We start from the raw sequence: 12,803 nt of genomic DNA on the forward strand, positions 1-12,803 counted from the left end.
CAGTGCATATTTAAACTTTTCTGGACCTATTTGTCAGTTTAAAAATACTCTTTACATCTTTCTCATACAGCCTGAACACTTCACATTAGCTGCAAGGCAATTCCAGGGACATGGTTATCAGGAGATAAATGCTTGCCAAGGGATCAGAAGGAATTTGGATTTACCTAAAAATTACAAAGAGCCCCACAAACTTACAGCTGATTCTGCATGTTCAAAATAAGACTCATGAGTTGTTTGGGCACAGTGAAATAATTTTTCTCAAACTCACAAATTTCTTTCACTACACAATAAGCAGTTCTATTTAACTGTTATTTATTCAAAGTATAAAGTAGTATTTTTGAGTCATCATACCCTACTCAGTTGGTACAGTAATAGATGCAAAGGCCACTAAAATGCAATTAAATTGAAGTGGGCTTGCCAGTTTAGTGAGAAAATAACAATGAAAGTACATGCTGGTCTTGAGGCAACATATCAGGGAAAGGAAATGTAAATGTAGAATCCCAAATTCTTTCTTTTACTCTAAGATCTATAGAATTCCAAGCAGGAGAACTTTGCATTATTTGTATTGCACCTACTACTAACTATATAACTAGTTGAATATATTTAAGTGGAAAGTGAATGATACACACACAAAAATAGCTAATTAAACATGGGAATTCACTGCACTTAATGTGACACACCAGGAGAATTATACACACTATTAGCTCAACATGACACATGGGACCTGGGACTCAATCCCTGGCTCTCTCACTGGCCTGCTTGGTGACTTGGTGCAAGTATGATGTGGTGTACTCTCCCCACCAGCCCTGAAAGAGATGAATTGGGTCAGGTGGGCCCAATCAGCCAATTAAGCTGCAAAGGGAAGAGATTTAGGCCATGTGGAGGTTGGCAGGGAGGAAGTTTGCAATCTCTTTCCTTCAGGTAAGGGAGAAGAAAGTGGAGATAGGAACTGCTGAGAAAAGGAATAGGAACCGATGGGGAAGGGCTTACCTAATAGGCCTAAGAGACGGGTCTGACTAGGAAAGCTGATGGTGGGGGGAAGCTTAAAGAAGCACAGGAAGAAGTAGTCCAAGGAAGAGAGCAGTAGGGTTTGTAAAGTCCCAAATCTTAATTGCTCACTATAGAGCCCTGGACTGGAACCTAGTATAGAAAGTGGGCCTGAGTTCCCATACCATCCATTGCAGCATAGTATGTCTGGAGCTGTGAGTGGGAAGACTGCCTGAGTCACTGTGGGAGTGACACAGGGCAGCAGGCATGCAAACTGCCTGTGCTGAGGGACTTTGCAAGACTCCCCTGGAAGGGGAAATCACAGTGTGACTTGGGAAGGCACAAAGCAGACTCCATGAGTGGGAGAAGAACTGCGATGATGGAAGAGAAGTAAGGGGGTGCTGAACCAAGCAGAGTTAACCACCAGAAGGAGGTGCCATCCAGAGGTCAGTAGAGTGCACTATGACAGGGAGTCACTTCATCTTTCTCTGGGGGAATATGGTATCTATCTCCTTTATAGGATGTATTGAGATCTATGGATGAAAAGTGCTATAGAATGGCTAGGCTTTATATTATTTGAGGATATTATTGGGCAGACTCTTAAGACAGGTTGCTTAATATGGAAATCTCGCACAGGTTTCAGTTTTTGATGTTTAAATAAAGGCTCCAGGAACTTTTCTTGCTTCATTTGAGACAATGAAACATTCATTGGTGACCATGCTAGTAGTTCTACTTATTTAAGCAGTAAGTTGATACTAGCCCAGCAGACAAGAGCAGCACTACTATGATAGATACCTAGGTTTGAGAGTTACTTTTGGCGTCTGTGATTCTCTGTCAGGTTGCAGAACTGGAACTGTCTTGCCTTTCTTGAGCAATTCCTAGTAGTTGATTTCAGAGCAGCCCTCGTGCTAGCCTTGAAGGAAGCTGATTGCTCTGTCTGCAGAAGGAATAGCACCTTTGTCTAAAAGAGAGACAATGGAAAAAATAGTGAGACTCCTCAGTATGCTGACTGGTCAAGCCTTATTAAAAGCAGATACAAATACATGTGCCAAAGCAAAAAAGAAAATGGTAACAGTGTGGGGACGTTTACCAAAAGAATCTGCTCCTGATTGTATATTTAAATTGTCTCGAGGTTAATTTTATCTCCAAGTAAGACCAAATAAATCAGCAAGGACTTGTAAATGATTTTCACTGGACTAACCGGAAGTCAGAAGAACAAGAATCCTATTCCTACTGTGTCTGTATCATAGAATTAATAGAATATTAGGGTTTGAAGAGACCTCAGGAGGTCATCTAGTCCAACCCTCTGCTCAAAGCAGGACCAACACCAACTAAATCATCCCAGCCAGGGCTTTCTCAAGCCAGCCCTTAAAAACCTCTAAGGATGGAGATTCCACCTCTCTAGGTAACCCATTCCAGTGCTACACTTCCTAAAGTGGGTATTCACCCACGAAAGCTCATGCTCCAAAACGTCTATTAGTCTATAAGGTGCCACAGGATTCTCTGCTGCTTTTATTTCCTAAAGGAAACACCTTATGCTGTAGACAGTGGGGAGAAGGGTGTGCTTTGAGTGTGCCAGGAGCACCAGAAACCTGTATTTAACTGTGCTTTAAATATTCTTGATAAGCTTCAATACTTGTTTTCATTTACAGTGCTTTAATGTATAATCCTGTTAAGAAGATGCAGATTTATAGTGAAGCAGGACTGTCATTGTTTCAGTTGAAAATACAATACAGAAAAGGGAAAGAGTGATGCTTCATATGGTTACAGAAGACTGATTTCATTTTCAAGGACACCCGGAATGCTTGAAAATGAGTCATTACTTTTGGTGTAGCACAAGAGGTGTGATATGCAGTCTCAGCAAGTATTCTCCAATGAAGCCAGTTAATACAGTAATTTGAACCTTGATCATGCTATCCTGTTCCTCTTTCTCCTGCCAAAAACCATGCATGAAGTGGATGCTCTGTGTACTGATCACACACAAGGGGTGGAATATCAGCTGCCTCTGCAGCACCATGCTACTGTCTCCAACCCCACATTGAGATGATATTCATTTTTAAGAAGACATTTTCTGTGCTGTAGATTTCCCCCCTTTAAGAGAGTTCTAGGTACTGTGAATAGCACTGGAATTAGTATAGAGGAATAAGATCTCTGTGTGAATGGCAGTGTGCTGCAGTGATCTCTCAGGATCTCAAGGATAAATTAATTCTTGGGTCCAGGCTTCTGGTGGCATCCTGACTCCACGCACTTTGCCCCATAGAACAATTTGGTGAAAACTCCATGAGACTGAATTTGTGAAGTTTTCCTCCCCCTTAATCTCCTCCTGTAGGTTTTCCATGAAGGGACAATTCAGTACCTGTTTACTGCAGTCATGTCTTTCTATCAGTTTATCAGGACAGCTTGTAATCTGAACTAGAGTGACAGCTAGCAGTAGCATTAAGCACTGTTCACCCTCCATGTGAAGAAAGAGCATGTACAGTAAAGTGGCTCAGTTGCCACTCTAGTGTTGATGGTGAAGGATTCCATCCCCCTTGGCTCCCACATCATTCCTTATTGCAGGGATTCTCAAACGGGCCTCTGACCCCTCGGGGGGTCACAAGGTGGTTACATGGAGGTCATGAGCAGTCAGCACCATGGAGCTGACAGCCCTGAGACCCTGTTAAATTAAATTACCCACCCATTTTTAATTTATAAGGGGGATCACGCTCAGGGGCTTCCAGTGTGAAAGGGGTCATCAATACAAAAAATATGAGAACCGCTGCCTTAGTGTAATGCCAGTTTACTAGGGCTATTCATAGTAGGGAGAATTTAGGCCACAGTCTTATGTTCTGTAATACACATGAATTAGTATAGGAGGTTGTTGTAGAAACTCCGCTGGGTAACAGTGATCACTGCACAATTTTAATTTTGATATCATGAAAGCGAGTTACTTCCTTAGACACAACACCATAACAACGAACTTTGAAATTAGCAGGCTGAAGGGCACAGTAAAATACTTAAAAGAACATATGATCTTCCTGGAAGCTATTTAAGAACATCATATTATAGATGCAGATGTTTTGCATACCTCTGAGCAAAAGCATGTAAAGGAGGGAGAGTGAAAGTGGTATGGTTACATAGAGAAGGATGAGTTCAGGAAAGAGACAATCTGAACAAAAGATGAGGACCAAGATTTTCAAAAGTGACTAATCACCTTGGGCCATATTATTCACTATTTATATTACTGTAGTGCCTAGGAGACCTAGTCATGGTTAAGGCTATGATTATGTCACGGAAGTCACAGAATCCGTGGCTTCCAGAGACCTCCATGACATTTTTTGCTTCAGCCCTTGGGCCACAGGGCTGGAGCTGTCAGGGGGGGCCCCAGAGCTTTCAGCTGCAGCAGGCTCCCCACAGCTGCCAGCCTCGGAGCTCTGAGTCATGGCAGGAGGGCCCAGAGTTCTGAGCTGCCGTGGGCAGGAGGGACCGGGGATCTCCCAGCTGCCAGCCAGAGCTCTGAGCTAGTGCTGCAACGAGGGGACCCTGCAGCTCCCAGCCACTGCGGGTGGCGAGGGGACTGTGGAGTTGCAGCAGCGGTGGGTGCTGGACCCTCCACTCTCCATTTTGGCACAATTATTTTTAGTAAAAGTCACAGACAGGTCATGGGCTTCCATGAATTTTTGTTTATTCCCTGTGACCTGTCCTTGACTTTTAAAATAACTTGGACAAAATCTTAGCCTTAGTCATGCTTGTGCTAGGTGTTTGTACAAACACAGAAAAAATGATTCCTATCAGAAAAGGCCATGCCTCTGCTATCTAAAAATCACACCACTTTGGATGAGTCTTCATTAGAAAAAAATGTGTTCTTAACTCAAGTTAGCTAACATGAGGGTAAAATCTTAATGAAGGCAAGACAATCTGAAGTTTTCACACAAGTTAACAGGTTAAGTTAAAGGCTCCAGGGAAGCCTAGGGTTCACCTTGACCTACTAACATGTTAAAACTACAAACTGCCTTGTCTTCACTAAGATTTTACCAAGATGTTAGTTAAGAACATGCCTTTTTTCTTCATGAGGGCAAGGCCTTTTAAGACCTGAAAATCACCAGTCATTTTTGAAAATCTTAGCCAAAGGATATAGATATAACAATAAATAAATTTAAACAAAATCTACAGATATATTAAAAGGAAGAAGGGCAAATGTGGGACAAGCTTCGGCCTGGAACAATGTTTGCACAAAACAGATGCTTGCCACGTGATGAAAATGAAACAGGGATTTACAAAATGTTTTGTATTGATATAGAAATAGGTCTTGAACAAACATTTTGTAGTGATAAAAAAAGCCTGAATATTTTGATTGATTAAATGAAAACTGGGACATTTCATCATGTGTCCTCAAAGAAGTTCTTGGGACAGCATGACATTGTCTCCAAAACAGGAACTGTCTTGGTGAAACTAGGACATGCTCTCTTCAGGCTTAAATAGAGAAAAAATGGGAGAAGAGATGGAGCAGCTGTTTTGGAAATATATATTTGATCTGCACCGTTAAGATGGGACTGGAGCATAAGAATCATACTGTTTTATTCTGGCCAGTAAAACTGTAGCAAAAATATCATTTAGTTGTCAGTCTCTCCCTTTTTCCTCTGACATACCATCTATCTATAGAGAATAAATTAAACATCATTCTAATCAGCTGCACAGTTTTGTTATTTGGGGCTGCTAATAATTTATGGAGTACTGGATGGAATTTAAATCAGTTTTATGATTGCGGTAAATTATTGCAGACAGACTAAATTTGTACGGAAAATCAACAGACTTGAAGCTGTTTAGATTCTAGTGGACAACAACCAAATCAAACATTCAAGGCAGGCATTTTCAAAGGCACCTACAGTAGTTAGGTGTTCAACACCGGTGGAATGTTAATGGAAATTGGGCATCCAACTTCATTAGGCTCCTTGAAAATTCCAGCCTTAAATGTTTGTTTTTTTTTAATGATTCCAAATGGTTTTAAGTAATTTGTAAAAATCAAAATTAGAAAAAGGACAAATTAAAAGCAATAATTTAATTTAATTGGGTTTTGCTTAGCCTTTACTTAAAAAGATTCTAATTTGTAAAATCTAGTTCAAATGACTCCTGGGCCCAGAGCAGTGACTACGTATTGGATTGAGTGGTACTTATCAGATTTCCCTCTGCAACATCAGCCTTGGTTGCTGGTTATTACCCTTAGTATGTATCTTTGATCTTTCTCTCAGTCCGAGGTTGTATTTGTGAGATTGGGGATGGCTCCAGGCACCAGCAAGCCAAGCGCGTGCCTGGGGCGGCAAGCCACAGGGGGCGCTCTGCCAGTCACCGCTAGGGCGGCAGGCAGGTTGCATTCGGCGGCATGCCTGTGGAGGATCCACTGGTCCTGCGGCTTCAGCGGACCTCCCACAGGCGTGCCACCGAATCCGTGGGACCGGGGACTTCCTGCAGGCAAGCCGCTGAAGGCACCCTGCCTTCTTTGCTTGGGGCAGCAAAATACCTAGAGCTGCCCCTGTGTGAGATTTACCCTGCTTCCAGAACAAAGGATCAGTCTTATAGTACAATATAGTGATTGAGGCCCTTTAATTTTTAGTGAGGTCCGAATTAAAAGTCATATGATTAATAAACGTCTGCATATTTTCAATACTTGATATAGAGGAAAATTAATTCATAGGCAGAAGGTCAACACAGGATCTATGAAGCATTTATGTCCCACTTCACCCTGGTTTGTAGCCCTCTGCACAGGAGAGTGGATTTCATCCATGGGAAGATATTTTGGAGTCTTTTCATTGTATCAAACAGACAGTGTTTATTAACATTTCCAAGCCACAAGCTGATTTTATTTGTTTCATTGTTCAGGCATGTTTTCGACATCCAAAATAAATTGTCAGATCATTGGACTTCATACACTACAACTGAATGGGAATAACTTTATTGAACACATTTGCTCTGGCTTGACATCAGGCCAAATTCTCTGTTGGTGTGACTGTTGGTCTCAGTGAAATTTCAGCAGCAGAGAAACTGGCTCCTTGATATTCTATAATACGGAGCAGACATAACTAAAACAAATTCTTCAAATCCTTTCCTCTGCATAGATAAAAACTGGTAAGGATTCTTTGGGTGTAGCCTTTACCTTGGTTGTTCCCAACTCCTGATCAGGAAGACACATGTGGTCTTTCTAGGATCTTATCATTAAATTTAAAAGGCAAAGTATGCTATAACAGTCTCTGGAATCTGACTTGAACTGACAACATCCAAGAAATTCGAAGATTAATGTTGGCACCTCATCCTTAAACAACCAAACATGACTACCATTTAATAGGAATTGGAGCGTATATTGTAAGAATGATAAAACAACAACCAATTGTTCCCAGACAGTACTTAGGGGTGATACAACTGGGTCATTTATGTCCAGTTCCTGATCTCAGTTACACTGATGAAAATACAGAGTAACAGTACTGAAATTACTGCAGATTTACACCGGTGTCCCTGAGATCGGAATCTTACCCAGGCTGAGAGTATTCACTATGAATTTCCTTGCTCTTATCTCTTCAAATCAAAGATGTAATAAGCATCAATTTTTGGCATTTAACATTCTAGGTGGGGTTAATCTCATTTACTAACCTATCATGGTTAGACCACGTGCTATGCTTCCACTCACTTATTTCATTGCATCCTTTCCCAGTTCAATTTATCATCAGTCCAGTCCTCTGGTTCACTATATGGCTGTGTGAAATCACTAATATCACATTGTATGCACTCAGTACATTTCCCCCTCTTTTTCAGACAGTTTGTATTCTTCCTGCTGCTTTTCTGTTGCTTGTTCTTTTATTCCTGTTGATAACTTTCATTTCGTCTCCTTTTTGCATTTTTCCCTTCAAGCTGTGCTTATGTTACAAACTGCAGTTCAACAGTTTAGCAATTGGACTCTGCCCAAATATTACCAAATGCCACATCTTTTAATATTAGGCAGAGCAGCTTGAATTCTCTTCATCGTGTCTTTTACAACACTTTGGCATGTTTTCAGTGCCAATGCAAATGGGGAAAAAAGTTAGATAAATAAAAAGAAGGGACCCGGGGAAAGGAAGCTAAAATACTGGGGGGGGGGGACCCCGGAACACTTTCCCTCCTATTTTAAGCTTGTATTGCATGATCCAGATGCTCAGCTACTGTAAATCAGTGGAGCTACACCAGCTTGCACAAGATGAGGATCTAGCAACATGGCTTTAGTGACTGGTTGTGCTTCTGTGTTCAGCTTGTGTTTATGCAGTGACAATCACAGTAATGCCAGGCTGTAGTGTTCATAAATCATGAGTCAGGCCTCTACAAATCAGGAGAGGGTCTTAAAAACTATGAGATATTTGCAGTAATTCACTTTGGAGTTTTATTTAATTTTGAATCTTTAGGGTTCATGTTTTCAAGATTTTGGCCACAACCCTCAGAGCTAGAAATTTACTTTTTCATTTTTTTGATTACAACTGTAATTCTCACATAATCATACGGCTTCGGAAGCTGGGGTTTTAAGAAAAACACCACATATCACAAAAGTTGGCCACACTGTCATTTGTTGTGCTGTCATCGAGTTGTCCTGTCTTGTATGGATTGAGAGGGTTGCCATTACTTTCTTACAGATACCATAATAGTCAGCAAGCCCTACTGCCTCCCTTTCCCCTGTGCTTCATTGGTCACCCTTGACTCTTGCATACAGACTGGCCACATTCAGTGATGTTCCTGGCTTTTGAGCATGCCTGCCATTGACTTCAGTAGGCTTTAGAGCAGACCGGTAGAGTCTATGGGCAGGAGCAGTTTTCTATGGCTGTTTCACTTTAGGCTTACAGTAGGTGTAAGTGCTTTAGTAATAAAACTTCTAGGAGATGAGTGGAGGACAAGCGAGGCAGAGTTTTGTCTAGATCACCACTACCTTCCCCTCAAGATCACATCATCATCTTTGTAGTGCATTCCTCATGCATTAACTGTCTGTGTTTCAGTGTACTCAGGGGATGAAATTCATCCCTCTGCAGAGAGCCTGCACATATTCCATGCACCCCTTAAGTCATAGCTAAGGTACATAGACCTTGTCCTGGCCTTTTGCACAAGGACGAATTTCACCCAGGGTGAGCTTATGAGTGCTTCCTTTTTAAGTGCCTTGCATTACATTCCCTTTTCTTCTCTTGGGTGCACAGCACATCAGGTGGGATTATTTAGCTACAAAGAGGGGTTTACATTTTTTGCGCTTTTGTTACCACTGCCATTGAGAGGAAGGATGGTCTTGTTGTTCAGACCCCAGACTGCGCTCTGGAAGCTCTAGGGTTCAATTCCTAGTTCTGCTGCAGACTCCCTCTGTGATGTTGAGCAAGCCCCTTCGTTGCCCTTTGTCCCCATTTTACAGTTCATCTATGTGTTTGTCCAGCACCTGTCACAGAGAAGCCCTGATCTGGGTTAGGGCCTAGTATTGGAGTATTCAAACCATGCACTGATAAGCAAGCGGTTAAGTAGCTACTCTGGGATCAGGCAGCTCCATCCTGCCACACCTGCAAAGTGCGCATGGCTTGGAGAAGGAGCACAAAAAGAGAGCAGCCCAGGGCAGCAGCCAGCGGAGGTGAACTGATCTACACCTTGAGCTCCTGAGCTATGCAGGAGCACCTGCTGCCTGAGGCCTGGCTGTAGCGACACTGTCAAACTCAAAGGGATGGAACTTGTGAATCTAAGAAGGTCTGAGCCTTTATTTGATTCCCAGGACTTTACTTTTGGTGGTACAGGACTCATCTGAATGCTACCCTGTTGCTGGACATTTTATATAAGCTGAAAAGGGGAGACATAATACACGTGACCTGGCCGAGGGCTGAGTCACAGAATGGGCAGACCACTGCAGAAAGAAGAGAACCTGCCATGCCAGCCCCTGGCAATGAGTTCCAAAGATTGACTGTGTGTGGTGTAAAGTACTTATGTTTGTGTTAAATCTGCTGCGTATTAATTTCATCAGGTGACCCCTCTTGTTATGTGAAGGGGTAAATAATACTTCCCTATTCACTTTCTCCACACCACTCATGATTTTATTGACAGTTGTCATATCACCCTTCAGCTGTCTCTTTTCTAAGCTGTCTCTAAGCTTTTCTAAGCCCTATCCCAGTATTTTAAAACACTCAGCTTACTACTAATGATAAGACCGGTGATAACTGGAATTGCCCTAATAGGAGTGTGTTTCTATCTGTGTTATCAAAGTAAAAGGGCCAGAGTACACCAGCAGCCTGGAAAAACATGGTTACACTTGGATATAAGGTGGTGTCATATGTACACATACATACTATACATATATGCCCATACACACTACAAATATATATGCAATATCCATATAATTCATATATATTAATTATTTGGGAGTTCCTCTAAGGCTCAAACATAATACTACATTCCTCAGTCATGGCCCCGGGCCTAACATTCCCAGGCCCACCATAAGGGACTAAAAAATAATTGGATGAAAAAATCTGCCTAACAGTCGTACGAGGGAATGTGCAGACTAAAAAGACGGATAGGGCTTGAGTGTATGGATGGTAAAATAAGATAACCAGGGAACAGTGTTTAGCCCACTGGGTTATCTTTAGTCCATGCATTATGCTTTTGGGATAATGGGTAAACATCCTCCCCATAAAAAGACAAAAAGTGGGAGAATGTAGTAAGAGGAGGCCCTAAGATATAAACCTTGGTATCAGAGGCCCGGTATGAGGCCTGATGCCTGAACTAAAGTAATGGTCAAGACTTTGCTAACATAAAGCAAAGTTAAGCTGTGAGCCAGAGGCAGGCCCTGCTCACAGAAGCTGGCAAGGAAAGGGCTGATGCTGCAAGAAGATACATATCTAAAAGATACTGAACACTAGATATCAGAACATTCACATACTTGTATATTCCACACAGATAACAAGGAACAGACTGACCCATCCCAATGACAGGGGCAAAAGGGTAATATGATGGATAGAGTTGTTTTGTTCAAACCAACATATACAAAGTGAGAGGCAGCACCTTGCTACGTAGAGGGGTTGCACCTCAATACGTCAGGAGTGATGTGTAACTTGTTTGTACCTGTGTATAAGAATGCATCCCTGGGCCGGTGTCTGGGTCCAGCCGAGGGGGCAGTGGAAAGTCCCACCACTGACTGAGCTGAGTCCATTGCCAAGAGGCATTTTTTCGTAGTATGCCCTGAGCTAGAGTAAAAATCTACAGGGAACTATCATTGTGTCCATACGACAATAAACCTGGCCGACATGCCTTCGTACCTTACTAGACTCTGTGGTCATTGGGGTTCTCTTCAGGTCTGCTGTGTCAGCTATCTGCAGAGCTGGGGCAGCACACAAGAGGGAACACACACACACAGCTGAGTGATATCAACATTGAACAGAGCAGAGCACCACACCGGTAGCATCTGACAACACACCACACACAGTCAATCTGTGGAACTCACTGCCAGGGGATGATGTGAAGGCCAAAGTACAACTGGGTTCTAAATAGAACTAGATAAGTTCATGGAGAATAGGTCTGTTGATGGATATTAGCCAAGATGGCCAGGGATGCAACCCCATGCTCTGGGTGTCCCTAAACCTCTGATTGGCAGAAGCTGGCACTGGATGATGGGATGGATCACTCAGTAATTGTCCTGTTCTGTTCTTTCCCTCTAAACTACCTGGCACTGGCCACTGAGAGAAGACAGGATACTAGACTAGATGCACCATTGGTCTGACCCAGTGTAGTCATTCTTACTCTCTTAAGCGGACAAGCAGGTGGATGATGGTAGCAATCATTATGGACTGCAGGGAGCAAATCAGTAAGATACAAGAACTGAGGGGGTGAGTTGTAAAAGACCTTGAAGGTGAGTTAAGAAGCCTGAAGTTGATTTGATGTAAGGATTCGGTTTGGTGACATGGTTAGAAGCATGGACAGGGAAGATGATTTTGGTGGCTGCATTTGGATGGGCCATGGGGAGAAGGCAATGTGGGTTTCAGGGTGGCATTTTTCCTAGAGATGTGACCAAGCTGTAACATTTGTGTGAAGATTAGGATCCATACTTAGCTAAAGTTCAGAGGTGGGTCAGGTATTGGGTTTTGGTTTGGCCCTCTCGGTACAGAGATAGGACTGGGCTACAAAGTTTGAATCCAGATTTAGATATGAACTATCCCAAGATTCAGGCATTTTGTTGCAAGTCCAGCTGTAACTCCTATCTCACTTCTAGTGTGGGGAAGAAGCCCAGCCCCCAGGGCTGGTGCAACCATTTAGATGACCTAGGCAGTCGCCTGGGGCGCTGGGATTTGGGGGGCGCCATTTTCTTCGGCAGCAACCACGGCGGCTGGATCTTCGGCCACCCCGGTCACTGCCGGCATTTAGGCGGAGGGAGCTGGGGCAGGGGAGCGCAGGGAGGGCTGCCTGCAGCAAGTAAGCGAGGGGGAGCGGCACATAGGAGAACTCCCCACCCCAGCTCACCCCTGCCCCACCTCCTGCCCGAGCACATAGTGGCTGCTTCACTTCTCCCTAAGCTGATTGGCACCGCAACCTGGGAGGTGGGAGAAGTGAAGCGGCGATGGCATGCTTGGGGAGGAGGCAGGGCAAGGGTGAGCTGCTTCACTTCTCCCGCCTCCCAGGCTTGCAGCACCAATCAGCTTAGGTGCCACAAGCCTGGCAGGTGGGTGAAGTGAAGCAGCGACAACGTGCTTGGGATGGAGGCGGAGCAGGATGAGCTGGGATAGGGGGATGCGACAGGGTGGGGGGTGAGGAGCTGCCATGGGGGAGGGTGCCTCAGGGCAGAGGGAGGGAGCTGCCGCGGGGGGGGGGGG

Source organism: Chelonoidis abingdonii, chromosome 2 (assembly GCF_003597395.2).
Source record: "Chelonoidis abingdonii isolate Lonesome George chromosome 2, CheloAbing_2.0, whole genome shotgun sequence".
NCBI classification, from domain to species: domain Eukaryota; kingdom Metazoa; phylum Chordata; order Testudines; family Testudinidae; genus Chelonoidis; species Chelonoidis abingdonii.